Raw genomic sequence first — 16,020 nt, forward strand, 5'->3', positions numbered from 1 at the left:
GGAAATCAGCACACTCGTATGCCTCTCTGAAGTGCCTGTACACAAATGCATGTAGCATGGAGAATAAATGGGAGTAATCAGAGATCCACGTGTGGTTGCAGGGCTATGATCTTGTTGCAGTGAGGGAGATGTGGTGGGATAGCCTGCATGACTGCAGTGCTGCAATGGATGGATATAGGCTCCTTAGGAAGGAAAGGCAGGAAGGCAAGGAAGGGCAGTCACCCTTCATGTGAGAGAGAGCTGGAGTGTATGAAGCTCTTTCTAGGGGAGGATGATGGGCTGGCTGAGAGCTTATGGGTAAGAATTAAAGGGTAAACTAACATGGTTGACACTGTTCTGGGTGTTAGCTACAGGTCACCTGATTAGGAAGAAGTAGGTGAGGCCTTCTGCAGACAGCTGGAAGTAGTCTGATGTTCCCAGGCCCTGGTCCTCACTGGGGACTTTAACCACCCCAATATCTGCTGGAGGGACTACACAGCCAGACACAAGCAACCCAGGAGGTTCCTGGATGACAACAACACATCAATGACAACTTTCTGATAGGGGTGACAGAGAAGCCAACAAGGAGAAGTGCTCTGCTGGACCTTGTACTTACAAACAAGGAAGGATTGTTTAGAAATGTGAAGGCTGGGAGCAACTTCAGTGGCAGTGACCTTGAGATGGTGGAGTCCAGGATCCTGAGAGGAGGGAGCAGGGCAATGAGTAGGATCAGAACCCTGGACTTCAGGAGAGCAGACTTTGGCCTCTTCAAGGACCTGCCTGAAGAATCCCATGCAATAGGGCCCTCAAAGGAAGAGAAGTCCAAGAAAGCTGATTGATATTCAAGGATCACCTCCTCCAAGCTCAAGAACCATCCATCCCAATGAGAAAGAAGTTGAGCAAAGTGGGCAGGACACCTGCATGGATGAACAAGGAGCTCCTGGCAAACTCAAACAGAAGAAGGAAGTACACAGAAGGTGGAAGCAGCGAAAGATAACTTGGGAGGCATAATAGGGATGTTGTCAGAGTATGCAGGGATGGGGCGAGGAAGACCAAAGTCCATATGGAGTTTAATTTGGCAAGGGACGTCAGGGACAACAAAAGGGGCTTCTTCAAATACATCCATAGCAAAAGGAAGACTAGGAGAAATGTGGGCCCACTGCTGAATGGGGCGGGTGCCCTGGTGACAAAGGATACAGAAAATGCTAAGGTACTGGATGCCTTCTTTGCCTCAGTCTTTCCTGGTAAGATCAGCCCTCAGGAATCCCAGGCCCTGGAGACCAGGGAGAAAGTCTGGAGAAAGAAAGACCTTTCCCTTGGTGGAGGAGGATCAGGTAGAGGGATCACTTAAGCAAACTGGACATACACAAGTCCATGGGCCCTGGTCAGATTGCGCTGAGGGAGCTGGCTGGTATCATTGCAAGGCCACTTGCACTCCATCATCTTGGAAAGGTCCTGGAGATCAGGAGAGGTGCCTGAGGACTGCAACTCCACTCCTCAAAAAGGGCAAGGAGGAGGAGCCAGGAAACTATGGGCCTCTCAGCCTCACCTCCATCCCTGGCAAGGTGATGGAACAGCTCCTCCTGGAGGTCATCACTAAGCACGTGGAGGACAAGAAGGTGATCAGGAGTAGTCAGCATGGATTCACCAAGGGGAAATCATGCTTGAGCAACCTGATAGCCTTCTCGGATGGAATGACCGGCTGGGTAGATGAGGGCAGAGCAGCGGATGTTGTCTGCCTTCACTTCAGCAAGGCTTTGGACGCTGTCTCCCATCACATCCTCCTAGGGAAGCTCAGGAAGTGTGGGCTAGATGAGTGGAGAGTGAGGTGGATTGAGAACGGGCTGGATGGCCGAGCTCAGAGGGTTGTGGTGAATGGCGCAGAGTCAAGTTGGAGGCCTGTAGCTAGTGGTGTCCCCCAGGGGTCAGTGCTGGCTCCAGTCTTGTTCAACATATTCATCAACGACCTGGAGGAAGGGACAGAGTGCAACCCCCCCAGCAAGTTTGCTGATGACACAAAACTGGGGGGGAGTGACTGATAAACCATAGGGCTGTGCTGTCTGCCATTCAGCAGGACCTGGAGAGGCTGGAGAGCTGGGTGGAGAGGAACCTCCTGAAGTTCAACATAGGCAAGCGCAGGGTCCTGCCCCTGGGGAGGAGTAACCCCAGGCACCAGTACAGGCTGGGGGTTGACCTGCTGGGAAGCAGCTCTGCAGAGAAGGACCTGGGAGTCCTGGGGGGCAACAAGTTCAGCATGAGGCAGCAATGTGCCCTTGTGGCCAAGAAGGCCAAGGGTATCCTGGGGTGCATCAGGCAGAGTGTTGCCAGCAGGTGGAGGGAGGTGATCCTGCCCCTCTCCTCAGCCCTGGGGAGGCCCCACCTGGAGTACGGTGTCCAACTCTGGGCTCCCCAGTACAGGAGAGACAGGGCGCTACCGGAGAGAGTCCAGCGGAGGGCTGCAAAGAGGACGAGGGGACTGGAGCATCTCTCCTGTAAGGAAAAGTTGAGAGAGCTGGGGCTGGAAGGCACTACAGAGACCGTCTGACTAACGACGTGACAGAACAAGGAAATAAATAAATAATTAAACTAAAAACAATTAAAAAAATTTTTAAATTTAAAGAAATGTTTAATTTTCCATTTTGTATTACTCTTTATTGGTAATCCTTTAGTTCAAATACTCAGCTGACATCTAGGCATAATTGCTGTGTTAAAATTCAATATCCCTACATATTTGTGCATACACTGAGATAGACTGCAGGAATATCATTCAGCAAATCCAGTAAGTCCTCCTGTAATGTCCCCAGAACTGAATGCAATCAAAGGCCAGAATCATTTTTAAAGAAAGCAAGATGAAAAATGAAAAATGTAATATTTAAACTCTACCATGCAGCAAGTTATTTTAAGGGGAAAAGCATAAATCCAGTTTTAAATGCTCCTTTGTAGGCCAGTCCTTAAAAATCATTTTTACCCACTCACTGAACAGACCATTCCCACTGCTAGAAAGAAACATGACCATCAGAATCCCAAAACAAGTAAAAATTTTACCCCAAGTCTCCGGGATGTTACACTTGCTGGAGGGAACCCCCTTCAGCGTACACCACTGCTTTCACAGGCTTGTGTGCAATAAACTTCACTTAGCATGGCTGACATCTGAAACACACCTTCATGCGAATTCAGCACTTACCCTGCTTAGTTCAGATACAGAACATACAGCTGCTGACACCGTTTTAGGACACTATACAGGGATCTCTGGACACCAGTACTGCATCCTGATATTCTGTAATAACGTTCAGCAGTCTATCCTGACCTGCATTTGCAGCAAAAACATGTGAGGCAGAACTGAGGCTCCAATTAGTAGCAATTCAAACTGGTGGAAGGGCCCCCTGAGGAAGCAAGGAGAGATGAGTCAGGTTACAGGTGTCACTGATGATGCTCTCAGAGCAAAGCAGGGTTTAGACTTGATCGAATGGTAAACTTCTTGAGGCAGGGACTGTATCCATACATGAGCCCATGGTGCACTGTGTACATACACGCTGGAAGCAGAACTGCATTAACTCACAGTTGTGTACAAGCCCAGCTGTACCAAAAACTCTGCGTAGCTCAGAAGCTTTGTTAGAAAGGGAAGAGCATTGATAATCAGTGTTCCTTAGCTCAGCCAACTGAGGAACTCTAGGGGGTTAACATTGCTGGTACTAAAAGATTAGGAGGAAGTAGTCAGCCGTTTGAAACTCCTCTGGCATGAAGCTCTGGTTAGTTTAGGTTACAACATCACACTGCAGGACTCTCCTGCACTAACAACATCATTCAACTGTGGCAGACCCAAAACGAACATTTTGCCAAAGCGAGGAGACCGCTCTGCAGCGCTGTCTCTCATTCCTTTTGCAATCCATGAAATCCACACAGTCTGTTTTAAAGCAAGACCTTGTGTGCTGTTAACTACCTCCAGAATCCATCAGTAGTGCTGAGCCTCTTTTAGAGGAGCTTATTGGGTGTTCTGCAAGAACAAACATTGTCAGCTTGCATCTGTACTCAGCCAAGCCCCTTGCTACACCAATAGAGAGGCTCAGTCAGGATCTAACATAACAGCAGGCAGGCAAGACACGGCATGATTAACAAATCAGGAAGCCTTGCCTTTCAGCTGAGCAGGAATGGCAGATACCCCCACCCACTTACACAGGCGCTGACTCACAGATATGCAGCATAGCAGCTAAATGCCCATGTGATTTCTCCCTGAAGTCATTTGAACTAGGCAGACTTCAGATATGCAGTTTCACAACTATTAGTGCAGGTAAATGAAGGCCGGCTCACTAATACACTTACTGTGAATAATCTTTGAATCCTGCACAAGCTCTCGGGAACTCTGTTCTCTGGTCATATCGCAAACATTGTGATCTTGGACTTCCTTACGACAACAGGCCTTTTTTTTTTCTGGGCTCCTACCCTACCACTTTAGATTATCTTTTTTTGTTCACTGGCAAGCACGAAGTCAAATGAAAGGCGGTATTCAGGAGCTAACGTCACACCTAAATGTGATATATGCAATGGCTACATATATTGGAAGATTTTAACATGAGTCTTCTGTGTTCAGTTTATTGCTGAAAATACCCTCCAGTAACAGAAAAGTAAGTAAGTTTTAGAAAAAGATGACAGTCTGGATCTTTTAAAGGACATACTGCCTTTATGAAGTACACTTGTAGCTGTTGTCACTTGTACGCGTTAACCTTAATTTTCCCCTGAAATTCATCCTGAATATAGGATTGTGCTTTAGATTCTCCACTTTTGTCAGTGGAAGGATTATTTTGATTCTTTTAGCTATAATCATAACACTGAAATCAAAGATCAAGAATAAGATGCTGTCTGCCCCACATCGCAAAGATCCTAAAAGAAAACTTTGATGAGATGCAAACTCAATAGAGAGACTGTTGGTATTTTTCCATGGCAATACAAAGCAACACTTCTGGTATGAGTGCTGACACTCAACATACTCCCTAAAGTCGTAAAAGATAATGTAGCTTCCTGGTGGTCTCTGTCACCCCTCGGAAGAGATGCCTATTGCAGTGCAGAGTCCAGCAGGCAGAGATGAAAGGGGAAATTTGGGAACACAGGCCAGGCTGCTACCGGGCAGTGCAGGCAGCCAGGCAGATGGACCAAGCGCTCTCTCATTGCCCTCCATGCACAGCAATGAGGTTCCAGTACAAGCTGTCGGGATGATGCTGAGCAATCATGCTGCTCCACAAGAAAAACAAACCAGCCATGAATTTACTGTCAGGATGTTTTCACCTACAGGCTGCGCATCTCAAAAGGATGATGGACATTTTGTATACAGTACATGTAGCATTGCACCAAAAGTTAGGCAAATTGCCAACAAACATGACAGAGTCCCACTGCACTGGAAGGCAAACACCAAATATGTCCACTGTGCAACAGACCTCCTTGCACTGTACTGAGACCTACCAGCGAACAGGCTCTTCGCAACTTGAGAGGCCAAGGTCTGGTGACTGGATTAGGGATTTAGCAGCTAGTGTTGGGAATCTTCTTAATGTACAAGAGGGCCAAAGGGATACCTGGCATCTGACCCCTCTTTCTAGAAAGGGGCCCAATTTATTTCCCATTAGCTTTGAGAAAGTGCTTTCTTTGACTAGATGGGCATTGACCTGGCAAAAAAACTAGTAGCTTCCCAGGAAGATCTGCCTTAGAGTCCAGATGCCTCCTTTACCGTGTAACTAAGAAGCTATTTGGAATCAGAAGTGTGGGCCAGGATTTCTAGCAGGAAAGCACTTCTATAGACAGGGCTGCATACATCACTAACTTCAAATTTCGTCCTGCTCCTGCAAGTCTCTCTTCCACAGAGCTAAAGCTGAAAGGGTTAAAGATGCCCAGCCAACTTATGACTATCCAGGAAAAACCTTGTTCCCAATTCTCAGTTTAACTCATAAAAAACTGAGACTCTTGAAATACTTTATTAACAAGAAAGAGTTCTACAGTGCAGCCTACATTTGCTTTTAAAGTCCATTGGCATCTGATGGACAACAGAAAACAGGTACTCTTTGGTCAGAAGATGGACAAAAGCCTTCTTTTGCTCTTGAAGCAGGCACGTAAACATTACATGAGATGCTGATGAGGGAATTAGCAGGTTTAATGCCAAGCATCAACTTATCTGAATCTCTTCCTAAAAGATCAGAGTCAACAGAGGACACATGCTTCTCTGACAGAGCGTTTAAGAAACAGAGAGTGAAAAATCAACCTTAAGCAGTAAACAGCAGGAGATGGTCACCCTTTACCACTTTTTCAGGGCCAGGCTGGCTAACCTCTCTCCCTGTTTTGTTATTTATGTGTCCTTTTTCCCTTTGGACTTCCTGGACCAAAGGAAGGAAGGATGTTTCACAGGAAGGAAGGACTGACTTGGCTGTATCAAGACTGGACCGCATTGCTTACCCCACTGAGCTGTTGCTTCCTATACAGGAGAGAAGTGGTGGAAAACCCAGATTTTCTGTTTAAATTTTGTTGCCAATAAGCAGATGAAGTCAACCCAAGTATCATAGGACCCAGTCCAGCCCCCTGCTCCAAGCAGGCTAGTATCAAACCTGGAGTAGGTCACTCTGGGCTGAGCATCATCAAGTTTTAAAAAACTCCAAGGATGGAGGTGTCTCACAACCTCTGGGGCCCTGTTCCAGTGTTTGACCAGTCTCATAGTGAAGATCTTTTTTATGTCCAGTCAGAATTTCCTCTATTGCAACTTTCATCTCTTGCCTCTCACCCTTTCACTGTGCACCTTTGAGAAGAGTTTGACTTCATCTTCTCTACAACACCCCTTTAGATAACAAAAGACTGTAATTATATCCTCCCTTCACCTTACTTTTCCAGGAAGCTCAGTTTCTCTCAGCCTCTCTTGCCATGTGCTCCAGCCCCCAACTATCTCAATGGCCACTCCACCGAATTCCTGGGACAGAATACTCCAGACACAACCTCACCAGCGAGGAGAGAATAACCATCTTGCTTGACCTGCTTGGCTGTGCTCTTATTCATGAAGCCCAGCATGCAGTCAGCCTTCACTGCCACACTGCTGAAACTTTGCTGACTCCTGTTCAACTTGCTGCCCATCAAGTCCTTTTTGTGCAGAGGAAGGTACTCTTTCTATCCTACCAACTCCACGGAAGCTGCTCGAAGAATCTGCATTAGCATGCAGCAGCATGTGGCTAAGGGCACGGGGCGGCCTCTAGCCACAGGAATTTTTGAGATGAGAAAGTACTAGTCAGACAGTGGATCCTCTTTCTCTGACTTAACTTCAGCTGTACCACACATAGCTCATATACAGCAGCATAGCACAACTGGGCTCCAAGGCATGGACTGTGCTGAGCACTCACAACCAGGGGAGCTCTGGCAGTTGCAGAAGTCCCTGGAGACACCCAGGGCAGACATCTCTCAAAAGAGAGACCTGCACTGCCAACCAGCCCAAAATGTGAGCAACGAAGGCAAAATTGAATGGAGCTGTCCTATGAGGAAGGGTTTCAGAGCAGGTTTCTGTTATAAGAGAGACACAGAAGAGTGACCTAGGCCCCAGGACTGTTGTACTGTATTCAAGGTGCCACACTGGTGGCACAGGGAGGACCTGCCATCTCACCCTTTGTGACAGCAAAAAAAAATTAGGAATAGCCAACGCAGACAACAGGGTATGACTGTTTTTCTACACCCAGCAGGTTGCTATTTTACTCTGCCTGTGCTTAAAGCCAGTCTTGCATTCACTTTTATTTAATACACTGGTATCAGGAGTCAGGAAGCTCAGGTTTGCTGTCTATACTTTGGGGAGGCTAAGCATTCAGTTACTGTGGGAAAATGATTCTCCCCCCCCCCCCCCCCACGGCAGTTTATATCATTGCTCCCGCATTCACCTTCACAAATACACAGTTTAGTAGCCTTCCCAAAACACCAATGATCACTTTGTGCTCTCTCCCCTGCACAGTACCTCTGTGATAATTTATTTCCTCAGACAAAAAGATGCCTTATTTCAAACCGTGCCTCTTACTGGTATGCTCTGCCCAGCGCAAAAAGCTACTTGAATGCAACATGCAGAGAATTTAAAAGCAGATGCAGACAGTTTATGACATTTTACAGTCAAATCTCACATAGAAACATCAACACCTACGTGCTATATAGCATACCTTAATGTTAAGGCATTAAATCACTTTTAACAAAATTAAAAAACAATCTCCAATAGTAGATATACAGGATGTCATATAAACAATAGGGCAAGAAGCTTCATTATGATTTCTTGTCTGCTCTCTGTTCAATTTCTCATCATAATGCAGTACTAACAGTTGTTTATTATCACACAGGAATTACTGTTGTTCATTAAAAATAGTCATATTTCCAAATGATTCACACTACCTGAGGAATTAAGGTTTTTCAGGTCTGCTCCAGATCCTAGGTCAGGAATCTCCTTTCTATTCTGGTAAATTCCACTAAGATATCACATGTAACAACAAGTTCTTGAAGTAGTTTCATCAGATTTTCCCTTTAAGGTAACCCACTGCACTCCCACGTGAGGCAGAAGCACCTCAAAGACACAAGCCGGCTGAAAGTGCTGCAGTGAAATCAGATGATCAGTTCAAGCTCTGAGCCTCTGCAGCCTCCTTTCCGCTTTGGAAACGTGTCCTATGATTTTTCAGACTAACGCAACGGGGAAGCCGCAAGCTGGTGCCATACTTTAAAATCCAGATAACACATATAAGAGCAATTTAAATAAAAGCAATTTGGAGAATAAATGTGAAAACAGTCTGACAGCTCCTGCTGCAATACATTAACAAACATGCAGCACTGCAGCAAAATCTGCTATTCCCAACTCTACAATGCTGTGCTGCATGCAGCACTATGTGACGGAGCTGAGAGCACCAGGAAGCAGAGAGCTATCTTGTGAGAAGCCCTCAGTGCACAGCCTTGAGCTGTTTTACCTTTCTGCAACTGTCTGGATTACGTAATGTAACAGAGGAAAATGCAAAAAGTAAAACTTTCAAGTTAAAGAGAAATAGGTCTGAGCTCTCTTAACTAAAGTGTTGCTTGAGCTTACATTCATTTTAACTAGTCATGTAGAAAGGCACATTCTCAATCTAGGAAGAAGCTACTGCTTTAGAGAGGTCCATTAAAACATCAGAAGACTGCAATATGTATACGAAAAGTATTGACACAGACCTGCCAATGTCACACAATGGCAATGTGCTTGCTCTTTTAGCCTTGACTCCACCCTTTCCTACAGCAGCACCTGCATTTACAACTCAGTGTGCTTTGCTCTCGTCCACCCCAACATCCTCTGAATCGACGCGAGTCGTCGATTGCTTGACTTGCTACCTGTGGCCCACGGGTTCCCAGAGCGGGAAAGGCACTGTCTTGTGGCCAAGGGGGTCTGCCCTGGCAAATCCATTTCTCACCTGTCTGGCAGGATGATTATCATGCCGTGACACAGGCCAGGCATCCCTCTCACATCACCTGCCCATAGAAGCAGACACTTTTCTTTCCTTCTGCACCACTGGACACACGATCCTCAAGCTTATGGGCTTTTGTAACATTAACCACTGAAGCTAATTCATACCAGGACTGAGAAAGCCTCAGTTCTAATGTCCTCTTTCTGCTGCTCTGCCTTCTCAGAGATACACAGGGCACACTCAAAGATGCATGCTTGGTCTTAACCACAAAGGCATTTGTAAGATGTCTGAACAACATCTCTCTCGCTGTTTCTGAGCCAGGTGATCACAAATAACACCAAACCAAGAAACATGGGTTTTCACTGCAAAAAATCCTGTTTACATTTCCCCCTCCCCCCCAAAGTCCATAAAACCATCAAGTTTGCAATTTAAAGTTTCAAACCTCAAAAATGGCTAAATTAATGGGTTAATTTGATACTAAGTGAGGTTTGATACTATGGCCTGGGCTGTATGGGAGGTCAAATTATGACTTAATCTCTGACTTAAAAACCAATTAGCTAAGTAAATTCAGAACCGTAAATGTTTACGTGCAGGGGCTAGTACATGCAGTGCAGACTAATATCGTTAAAGCCTACACTTTCCCTTTCATGACTGGAAGGGGCCAAACCGCCACACATTCCTCCCCTGAACCAGGGCAGACCACGAGGGGGAGGTGAGGGAATGTCTGATCTCCACCATGTAGATCCCTTTTATCCTGCCACACCGAGAAGCCCATCTGTGAGAAGTGGGATCTGCCCATGGAGCCAGGCCTGCCTGGCTGCTTCTGCCTCCAAGGGAATACGAGCTTTGGCACAGAGCTCAGCAGTGTTATGAATACCCCATTCCCCAAGGGCCGAGGTGGCTCAGGGGAAGAGGCAGCTCAGAACCACTGGCATTATGCTGCCATGGGCCAAGAACCAGTAACACAGAAGTCTCCAGCTTACACCAAGTATTTACTTACAGAGGTAGACTGCCAGACGTCCTGGAAGCGCACTCAAAGTTTTGCCAGCCCAATTCCAAGCAAGTTCAATAGAGTAGAGGAGATCCCAGATGACAGAGCTCAGAAGATACTTTGCAAAGGTAAAACATTTGACACTTGCTGAATTCAGTGAAGGTCTCACAAACTGGGCCAAAATCATTTGGAGTTAATAAGTACATGACCTTTTCCACTAAAGTACTCTAAACGTGAAGCCTGCACTACTGGCTGCCCAAACCTGAGTATCACTTTGTGAGAGCAGGAGCTTTGCAAATGCAGTGTGTACCATCTAAAGCCATCATGAAAGCAACATGGTGGTACAGACATGTAAACTGAGGCACACGAGTGGCAATACTCAATACAAGCAGGGAATGCTATCGGTGCACAACTGACTTGACTGACTTTGGATCGGATCCTCAGATTGAAGTTGTAGAGTAATTTTAAGATGGCCCCGATCTCCTCCTGCCCCTTGCTGCTCATTCTACCTCTCACTCCCCTCCCCTGGCCCAACAAAAGCATCCATGCTGCAAACTAGGCCTGGGAAGCACTCTGGGTTAAAATGGTAGGGAGGGCACCTGGGCAAGAATGAGCAACCAGGGCCAAGGGAAGGGCAAACCTACTTCCTCTAGCAGCGGCACTGATCTGTGCTGATTTAGCATTTCTGTGAACTATAACCCAAGATGATGTAAAAATCATCCTCCAAGTTTGAGAGTTGTAGCAGTGAGCATCAGCCCCTGATCTGCCAGATATGTCATACAGAAACAAACTTATCAGCTGATGTTTCTTTATGCTTAATAGCTATGTATTTTGGCAACCTTGTTCCTAAGCAAATAAATAATCCATTTCTTTCCTGGGGCTGCTTGTATGAATTCTAACAGGTTCCACCATCATCACATGCTCATCCAACTCTCACTACTACTGACACATGTCCCTCATAGCAAGAGATTGCACAGCAGGCTGATTGCTGAGTATAACATTAAAACTGATTTAAATCTTCTAATCACCCTCTCTCTTTTCAATCCTTTATGATAACAGTACATTCCCCTCTCCACAACTGGGTTTCTGTGAGAACCTCAAACCTTCAGCAATGAAACTGTAAAATTTGCTATATAACCATTGCAAGCAAGCATCAAAAGTTGCTTAGGTCTATTTTACAGAGACGGAAACAGAAACTGCTTCTCCACAGTGCATGCGCTCCCGTGCAGAGTCTAGTGCACTTAGGTAATGCTGTTTGTCACACCCCTGTCTCTTACTCCACCTCTTACGAGGGTTAAAGAATACTGGTCTGAACTGTGCCTTACAAGAGCTTATCTTTCGAGATGAGGGCCTTGCAGTGGAACATCACTGCCAAAAATCTATGAAGACAAAGTCAGAGACACAAAGACACAAGAAGGCCTCAATTGCCATATTTTGGTGGCTAAAATCCAACTGCATAATTCATATTTGATTACCTCAATAAGTGCTCTGATTTTCAGAGCTGCTGAAGCTACACAAATCCCTTTGACCCTGAATGAAATGCATGCCCACAGTGCTTCTTCACAATTAGGGTATTTATGAAGGTTCCTAACTCCAGCCAATGGTGAATGGTTTGTATGTTTTCCACCTAACTGAACCTTTCACCATTTAAATTCTAAATCCCCAAATCTAGACAGACATGACTGCCTACAATGTCTGCAGTGGGTGGTCTGAATCACCATACAGAGAAGTCTGCTTTCCTCTACTAACCTGGGCAAACAGCTGAGGCTAGACAGGTGAGATGAAAGCCATCTTTGGTGACCACTGAGAAAAGAGGAGGTCAAATTAAAAGAATCAAAGCCCTCCAAAGATGCAGTCTGCCCAAAGCAGAGGGAATGACAGTACAGAAAGATGAGGCAGACCATTAGCACTGGCGATGCACAAAGCACTGGCAAGCACCACTTGCCCATCACCTGTCACCAAGGATTTCAAGATACTTGTGCTTTCTACTTGAGGCGCACAGACCAAACATTACCCAAGAGAAAGAATGTATAACGGTCTTAGACTTGTAAAGACATGATCAGTAAAGCTATAACTACTACAGCTAGTACCGTCCTTTCCTATGCTGTGTTTTAAACAGTTCCTATAAGCTTTATGCCCTGCGTGGTACTATTTAGTGAAAAATATACCACTGCTTATAATCATCATCATCCTATGATTCTTTCCGAGCAAATGGCTTCCTAAACAAGATTATTTGCTTAATATGAGATTAATGCTTGTACCAAACTTGCCCCATTTTGTGATTTGGCTCAGTTATGCCAGTCACACTTTTTGAAAAAAAAATCTAAGAAGCGAGACATGTATTATGTTTCCTAACTGACCACAGCCCTAGGTGAAGAAAAGATTTCACAGAGGATGAGCACAATCTCAGAGTGCCTACGTACAATAAGGTTACTCTATTCACCAACCCATTTTAAACAACAAAATAACTTAGCCTGCATTGTGACTAAAGGCATTACCATGCTTTTAAACATTACTACCTCTAGTTATAAATAGATTTGAGACTACTCTTTTTGTAATAAGACCTATTTTTGTCTACACTTGCTAACTCATGTTAAACAAATGTATTCAGTAACACACTCTCTATTTGGCCAAACTCAGAGAACAGAGAAAGCCAAAGGGGCTAGCAGAGAGACTACGTTGCCAAAACTTATTTTGGCTTCCTATAAAGTAGAATCCAGTAGATTGCCCTGACAAGAGTGAAAAAAATCTTACCGTTTACAGGATTATGAGGAAGCTGAGGCTGAAGGGCCATTCAGACAAGAATACAGGCATTACAGAGTTAGTTAACCTGCCTACTCTTAAAATATTCAGTTCTTCTTTATCCCCTTACCCTGATTTCCTTCAGCCCTCAGGATTTTACAGCTAACTTTCTAAAAGTCTCCTCCCCTCCCAGTAGCTATCCTGTTACAGAGGACTCGGTGCCCTCGACTGGGCTCAGCAGCCAAGGGCACAGTCCGAGACACAGGCAACGCTCCCCGCCACCAAAAGCGTTCCTGCACCTCAGCCCCTCACTGTCTTTTGGAGCCTTCTGGGAGCCAATTCAACTCACTGACTTGGCAGAAAACGAACTCAGGGAGAGAAAGCAGATTGTTTTCTGCTATGTGAACAAGCAGAATCAGTCCAGTGAAGAGTTTGAGCAGCGAAGCCAACACAGCCATCCTTGCTGCTGCAGAGCCCCAACATAATGGAGAAATTACGCTTCTGTGAGTACCACTGATGTTAAATAACTGCAGAACAGATTACATCCATTGAAATGTGTCAGTTGGCCATGGGCTTTATTAACTAATCAAAGTGTATAATTACTGTTGGTTTTGTATTGATACATATAGTAGAAGTACTGACAAATACTTTCTCTCTCTTCCCTATCTAGTAGGCAAGGAAACATACATTTCAGCCAAAAGATTGTAGACACAGGGTAAGTAACTACATTTTTTCCAAAGTTTGAACATCTGAGACAACTCCAGTCCTGTAAAAATACTCCCTTTTACTATCCTCACTACACGGTACCATTTATGAGAAGGGCTAGACTACTTAGACAGCTGCTCTGTTCATAAGAAATAATATCATCTCACGCTGCAAATAGCAGCACTATTTTCACCGATTTTTGCAGGCAATGTTAACAACATTTACCCACCAATTAAAATCTAATCCTACTGGGCCTAACTCTAATGTGCTGATTGGTCACTTTAACTTGATTTAATTGGTTTAAGGGGTTCAAATGTAGCATTAGAAAAAAAAATGCAAGTTCGCAGTCAAAGTGTAGTCACCATGGACAACCATCAAAGGTCTTCTATTCCCTCAGAGAAGCTTCGAGAAGAATTTGACTCAAATACCAGCACACGGGACCCCTGGCAAAGCCAAACGCAGTATCTTTAGAAATTTTATGCCGAGAAAGAAAAGGAGTTTTTGCAAAGTTAAAAATCAGTGTGCTCAAGACAAGGGAGCAAAGAGGACTAAAGTGATTAACAAAGGCAGGGCATCAAAAAACTCATACACAAAAGGGAGAACGTTATTAATTATACAGTAAAGGTGAGTGAGCTGGGAAAGAGGAGGGAATTTAGATAGATAAACAACTACCAGGAAAGGGAGTACATGGCTGCAGCAATAAAAATATGCTGCTGCTTAATCACAGGGATGCACGCCTGAAGTGTCTGGGAATCTCAAAAAGATCAGCTAAACTAAAACTGTAAGAAGAGGAGATATCCAAGAGAACTCAATAAACGCACATCACACCTTCTGTACCTTCAGTGTTGCACTTCATACTTATTGGCATTTATCTCGAAAAATGTTAATGAATTTCTGAAAATAGTTTAAGACAAAAAGATTACGTGCTCTCCAGGCTGATGCTGAGTACGCTGGCCCCAGGGAAGAGGGGCTGCCTCTCCTTGAGTAAAGTGATTACAAGATGTTCCCAAGGGCAGAAAGCACTCAGAGCCCCCCAGGAGCAGCAGGGCCCCAGTCAAACAAACCCTAACGCACAGTCTCCTGGCCCAGGGCACCTGGGCCACAGGGTGTGAGCCGCATGCCAGGTTGGGCAGCCCTCAGCCCTACTCCATCTCCACTGTTAGGAAAAATGGTTTTGCTTTAGTAACTCGGAAAATTCCTCGGAGTCACTTGAGCAAAACCCGAATCTGCCCTGAAGGCGATTCTGAGCAAAATCATTATTTCTGACGCAGAATTCGCCACTTGTTGCTTCGTTTAACTGGGCGAAGTCCCCGCGCGCGGGAGCATTTTCGCAGAAAAACTTGCGAGGAGCTGGAGCTCGCAGGCGGGCGGCGGCCCCGGGGACCCGCCCGGCCCCGCTGGCGCGGGGGGGGACTGCAGCCGAGCCGGGGTGCAGGCCGGTCCCCGGAACGGCGCGGAGCCCTCGGGGCTGCCGGCGGGGCAGGCCCGGCGCGGGGGCCCGCGCCGCAGCCAGCCGGTCCCGGCGGCGCGGCCGCGCGCGGCTCCAGGTCCCGCGGCGGCCGGCCCTGGGCGCCCGCCCGCCGCCGCTCCCGCCGCCGTGAGGAGCCGCTCGGAAGGGCTGTCTGCTGGCAACTTAAACAAAGCGAATGCCTCAAATTCCATCCCACCCCATTAGTCTGGCAGCGGCGCGGAGCTCCGCAGCGGCCGCGGCTGGGGCAGCCAGCGCCCCGTCGGCCGCCCCCGCCCGCCACGCCGCTCCCGCGGCCCCTCGCCGCCGCGCCGCCACCCCCGGCGGCCCCTGCCGGTCCGCCCCTGCGCCGAGCCCGCCCGCAGCGCCCACCTCCACCTACCTGGGCAGCCGGAGCGGCCGCGCGGTCCCCGCCGCCCGCGGCGCGCTCTGGCCGCGCAGGCACGGGCCGGGGCAGCCCGGGCTCTGGCAGCCGGCAGCCGCGCCGCGACTCGGGCAGCCGCAGCCCGCTGGGCTCCGGCTCCGGCTCCGGGCTCCGGGCGGCTGACAATGAGAGGCGGGGACCCAGCACCGGGCTGGCGGCTTGACGTCAAGCGGGGGAGGGGAAGCGACGGGGCTGGAGGAAGGGCGAGGAGCAGGGAGCGCGGGGCGCCGCCGGGCGGGGGCGGCCCGGCCCGGCCCGGCCCCACGCGGCCCGACATGGCCCCGCGGGGCCTGGG

At 47.2% G+C, this 16,020-nt stretch overlaps 1 protein-coding gene across 3 annotated transcripts in view; it reads right to left on the reverse strand.

Annotated features, from left to right (window-relative positions):
• The window catches only part of LUZP1 (leucine zipper protein 1), a 60,478-nt gene extending 44,659 nt beyond the window's left edge, over window positions 1-15,819 (reverse strand). Inside the window, exons 1-2 of one of the 3 annotated variants that reach the window (XM_068917626.1) lie at window positions 8,365-8,472; window positions 3,164-3,362 (exon numbers count right to left, since the gene is read on the reverse strand). The gene's annotated coding sequence lies outside the window, so the exon portion shown is untranslated. Of the gene's footprint in view, window positions 1-3,163; window positions 3,363-8,364; window positions 8,473-15,683 lie in introns of those variants that run through there. The other 2 variants (XM_068917627.1, XM_068917629.1) reach the window with 2 other exon arrangements.
• Between the last annotated feature and the right edge of the window lie 201 nt (window positions 15,820-16,020).

This window comes from Struthio camelus, chromosome 23 (genome assembly GCF_040807025.1).
Source record: "Struthio camelus isolate bStrCam1 chromosome 23, bStrCam1.hap1, whole genome shotgun sequence".
Taxonomy (NCBI): domain Eukaryota; kingdom Metazoa; phylum Chordata; class Aves; order Struthioniformes; family Struthionidae; genus Struthio; species Struthio camelus.